Source organism: Argiope bruennichi, chromosome 2 (assembly GCF_947563725.1).
Source record: "Argiope bruennichi chromosome 2, qqArgBrue1.1, whole genome shotgun sequence".
Classification (NCBI taxonomy): Eukaryota; Metazoa; Arthropoda; class Arachnida; order Araneae; family Araneidae; genus Argiope; species Argiope bruennichi.
Window position 1 is genome coordinate 127,152,340 of NC_079152.1, and position 6,000 is coordinate 127,158,339.

Genomic DNA, 6,000 nt, shown 5'->3' on the forward strand with positions numbered 1-6,000 from the left:
GTATAATTTTGAGTTTGACTTTTTAAATAATATATTTTCATTTGAAGAAAATAACCTATGAAGGGGAAATCTCCAACATATGAATAAAGTGGATTTACTCTATCCAACAAATATATATATATTTAATATTGCACTTTAATATTGCATCTCAGGTTCTAGGAATTTTCAATAAATTTTCAAATTAAGTAATTAGATGCTGTTCAGATTCTACATAATACGAAATGATTAACCATATTCAAATATAAATAAAACTATAACTTATCCGTTTTAAAATCTTCTATTCAAGAGTATTTATTTTCAGAAAAAAAAATCGCAAACAATATTTTTGATATGTTTGCAAGAAGATATTTAATGTACTAATTCTTCAGATTTAAAAAAAAAAGAATGGTTTAATATTTCCATCCTTAATAAAAAAATGCCTTTATTAAAATTAGGGAAATTTTCAATATTAGTTTGAGTCATTATATTATCTTATACGTTCTCAAAATGTTCCCGATTCTAAATTTTTCCTTTACCATTTTTTAAAGAAAATTTTTCTTAAAAATTTATTTTAAAGAAAGATATTAAAAATTTATGTAAAACAAAATTAAAAACAAAATGCAATATAGACGCTTTAATCTTATTTCAGAAAACTACTTTCTGAAATTTATGAATAAAATTTTATTAAAGATTCATAAAAACTCAAAAGCAAGAAATTTCCGGAATTTTTACAAGCATACTATAATAAATGACATTATATACAATTAACCTACTAAAACCGTATAACAGTGTAAAGTATCAAAGTAATTATCGCATATACAAAGTAATACAGCATATTGGATTTTCTTTTTGAAAATTAATTATATTAATTAAATAGGCGGCGTTATAAGAGATTAATGAAAGGTTCATACAATTAATTTGGTTTTTCGTTCAAAATATCAAAAACATTTAAAAACGAAAGGTTAATAAATTATACTAGTATATTACATTATTAAAATTGTACTAGTATATTACAATTTATGAAGCTGAATATCGAAAATTTAATTAAACTAAATTTTATCTTTATGCTTCCAGTAGAATTTAAAGCGATGCAAGTTGATTTCATTTCTTATTCTTAAAGAAAACAATCCTTTTCAGGAATTTGATTTACTATTTTCTTCTACTTTTTGCTGGAATTACTCAAACACTCATAATATATTTTCTATGTCCATAATTGTTTAATACAAATAACATAATCAATAATGTACCGTTCTTTTGACATTAGAAAAATGATTTCTTGTATTATGATTGAAGAAAAATGATTTCTTTGCTTTATTAATACGAAAATTTGAAAAAAAAATATGAAAATTTATGGTGGTCGCCCTAGATGCCTGGATATCACTTCTCCTTTTCATTAAGTGTGATTAATCAAATACCCGAAGCGCTTGCTTTTTTCATTATAGATGCTCACCATGATGGATTTAGGAAATTAAGATATTTATTGAGAACACTCAAAAGATTTCTGAGCAAACGTTTGCTAATAAGTTATTAAATAAACAGGATTGTGTATGTAAATCAGCGCCTTAATAAGATTGATTGTCATAATGGATTTTCAGACAGATAGGGGTATTTTCTTATATGTGAAAGATAAAGTCATTCTGGTATTCTGAGGTATCTAAAGTAAAATGAGTGTTGATGTAGTTAGACACTTATTAATAATAGCATCAATTTAAAATGCCATATTAAAAATGCTTATGTCTTTTGCATTAAATATTTTAGTTTGTAGCATTTATAGAGGTATACTTTTTGTACTGCATATATATAATTCATCGAAATTTGTCCCATTATGTGTTTTAAGAGAAAGGTATTAAAGAGAAAGGTATTTTAACAATTTTATTTATATACAGAAGTATCAATAGGCCTTGCACGCACCTCCGAAGTGCGTTTTTAAAAGTCTGAAATCATATAATTTTTCTTTTCCTTTTTAGGATATCTTACTATTTATGATGAAATTAAGTTTTAAGGTTTTTATAGAAGTCATAATTTAGCTCAGATTTTATAGTCCAGTTAAATTTTTGGCTTTACTTAAAATATTATAAGAAGCTGAACAGATTGCTCATTGTTTTGTAAATATATTATTCATGAAATTTTGTACTAAAATTCCTTTTTAGGGAATTTTTTTCATAAATGCTCCATATCAGTGATAATTTTTATTGAAATAAAAATTTAGCTTGTTATGTATGAATATTGTTATATATAAATGTATGAATAGATATGCGACTAGCACACTATACGTTCATAAACAATTTGAAGTAGATTGAGTCAGCTTCAATTTTACATTTCGGTCCTAATTTTACACAGTTGCAACATATAAGATCCCCATGCTTTCTCGTGATTAAGGTTTAAAACTAATCCAGAAAATTTTATTTTAAATTATTTTACAATTATATACATAAATATTACATTATATAACTTTTATTTTTTAAAATATCATATATGGAAAATAAAATTTAAATTATTGCTGTCACCGAAGACAATATTTAAATAGGAAAAATAATTTGAATGTTTGATTTGATTTTCTTAAAATCTTTAGTAATGATGGCGTATTGCATTTCGATTAACCGAAACAATTTAACATTTTTTAAAAAGTCTGTGGCATGTAGAAAATAACATTGGTCGCGCAATTGCCTTATATGGTAACCATAACCACAATCGGTTACTCCGACCCGCTACTAAGGCATACGGATTTATCTGATTGACTGGACGATCGCGACATCAACACTGGCGAGAACTAAGGTTTAGTCCTAAGGGCCATTACCGACCACGGTACACTAATTCCGGCGGGAAACATATCCCATTATTTAGAGAATGTTGCCGATCCCCATCACTTTCGTACGCACCCGGGTGGTGAGAACCAATCACTATATCGGAAAATTCTTATTTTCATTTCTGCAGTACTCCCGGTGGGATGTCTTAATTATCGTAAACAAAAATTGGATTCCTTTTAACTAATTTTTGAAATTGTAAGCTTACCATTTAATTAATATTTCTTTGTATGGCGAGCGCATTGATCAATAAGAATATTTCTGAGAAATTATGAAAACAATGTAGGGTTTCTAATGGGTTTCAAATTCAATCTAATGGGTTCAATCTAATCTATTATTCTAATGGGTTTCAATTCAAGATGTAGAAAATTTTTAAAAAATCATATCTATACCTATCGTGTATCAGAATATTAGCATGAGACCAATGCACTACACCTGAAGCAAAATATTAATATAATTTGAAAAAAAAATAATAACTTCTTTGCTTCTCGTTGTTTATTGGCAACCAAATAAACAGAAAAGATAAACAAAATTGCAATCTTATTTGTAATTTGAAACTGAATTTCACTACTACAAAAGGAAACAAAAGCCGAAAGAGTAAGTAAAAACTTATTTTAGTAATTACAACCATTACACTTCTTTTTATCTCTGATATTTTTAAAGTGGTAAGATGATTGTGTACCTCTTTGCATTTAAAAATATAAACGGATTTTTTCAATTTTATCTGCATAAAATATGGAATATTACACTGATTACAAAATGCAATAGCTTATGTAGAGAAGTATAAAGGCTGACATTTAAAATAATTTTTACAAAAATGTACTTGACAGGAGCCATTTTGAAAATGCATAGACATTTTGCTGGTGTTTTTTTTTCAAAATTTGTTGTTTGTATATAAATTTTTCTTATTATTTTCGTATGAAATTTTTATTGTATTATTTCAAAACTTTATAAAACTGTTAAACATATTATTATTTATTTCTGGACAGCAATATATTTTCGAGAATATATTTATTATCAAAAATAAATTGTATTTAACAGATATTCAAGTTATAAAAATTTATGCGTTTTAAAAAAAAAAATTCGCATTAAGTTTATTAAAATGAAAATTATTGTATATTTAATCACATTTAATGTTGATTTCTGAATTACTTTTTCACATTCAGAACTTAATTATATCATCCTATAAATTTTAAGTTTATATTATCAGAGCGTGTTTTCAATTTGCTATTAAATCCAAGTATTCTGAAGAACATTTTTCTGCACTTTTATTATGAAAATATCTCATTATATCTATAAAATTAAGCTGTATGAAACTAATCATTCTCTATATAAACTTAAATATAATGTATTAAATTTACTTGGAAATAATATCATTTATTCGCGACTCAATTTTTAATGATTTTCGCTGCCAGGAACATCCGAATTCCCTTAATCTCCTTCTTCACTTTAAACCAGACTTTTATAATTGAAAATATGGCTTAGAGAAAAAGTCAAAGGTTAAGAAAATAGGAATTAGTGTTGTTGTGAGGAAACTATGCCTACACTCAGCAACTTAAATTTTTTGCGATGCCTCTTCAACGAGACTGTCATGACGTTCAACACACGATGCGTCATAGGGGATTTTTGTCCCGTTTAATTTAGATACTTTAACAAACTGTGTGTAACTTTTGAATTGTTTCATCAGTAATTTCATGTAATACTTTCTTATCACTTATGGCCTATCCTAGTAAAATGAAATATCCATCACATTATTTCATAGTAAAGCTCATTACTAAGTGAGAAGGAATATTGTCGTGAGAGAAGAGTTTTGGTTATTTTCCTCTATTGATACTATGTCATTTGTCATCACAGATCTATCAATGTAGGCGTATCGATTTTCGACCTGATCAATGCAACAATTTACATCAAGATTTCTTGAAACTGATTTCAAGAATTTCTGAGGTAAAATGCAACATTAGACGAATTTTGAAATTCTTTCACAAACAGTAACATTTCTTCATTACTTCCGTAAAGATATCCAAATAGTGATTTCAATTCAGAAAAAAAGTTAGAAATAAAATGGGCCAAGACTGGAGCTATAAGCCGAATGATTCAATGTTTACCATCCTAGACGAGAGAGGCATTTTGTAAAGTATGCTACTATGTGGGGTTTGTATTCTTATATATGAATCATACCTCGGTTTAAGTGCTCTGTTCTCTCATGTGTAATGGATGACTTAAATTTACTTATAATGTGTCAAATTTCAGCAGATAATTTTGTACCGTACTGTTTTACAATTCAGTGAGATTCGGCATATCGGTCTACCTAACCGTGTTATGGTCCAACATTTAAGGCCATTGACATTCTGGAAATTTCCTCAAATTTTCTTTTACTATCAGACAGAATATAATATCTATATCTGTGTTGTCACAAAAATATCCCTTTCCGTTGCACATTTTTATGTAGTTCTGTGCATTATTTCTTATATATAACCGCTATTACGTTTAGTCTTATATTTAGGTAATAAATTATTAGATTATAATTATATATAGGCAGTAAATTATTGTATTGTATAAATTATTCCCTTTCAAATTTTAATGTATGCATGAAAGTTTTGTTTTAAAATCTATGAGATACGAAGGTCATGGAATGTTTTCAGCTAGTTATATATCTAATAGTTATGTCTGCAAGCTTTTGGAACAAAATTTATAAAACAGTCGTCAAGACGTGAAACAAATGCGTCTGAAACAGCATTAGCCAAATTCGTGGGATTCAACGAAGAAGAGAACATGTCGTCCGATGACATGAAAAAGTTTAAACCCACAAAGCGGAGAAGCATTGCTAGCTCAGTTGGTTAGACCGCATAAGCCAAGGTGGGGTTAGCAATGTTTTTCAAAACAACGTCAGCCGAATTAACGTAATTCACCTGTAACATAAGAAACAAAATGATAAAGAAAGAAAGTGCCGAATGAAAACACACGCGTGGCAAAGAAGTGAAAGTGTAAACAAAAGAAGAAAAAACCCCGCGAAGGACAGTGTAAGTCACAAATTTGTAGCGAACGACAAAGCAAAATTGATATCTAATTGTTTGTGGGTGAAAAGATCAAGAGCGAGGGTTTTGAACGTGAGCGTAATAGTGCACGTTCCTTTTTCTTCCAAGGGCGAAGTATTCCTCAAAACACCTATCGCATAATTAGGGGAAGATGGAAAGAAAAAAAGAAAAAAAAAATTATC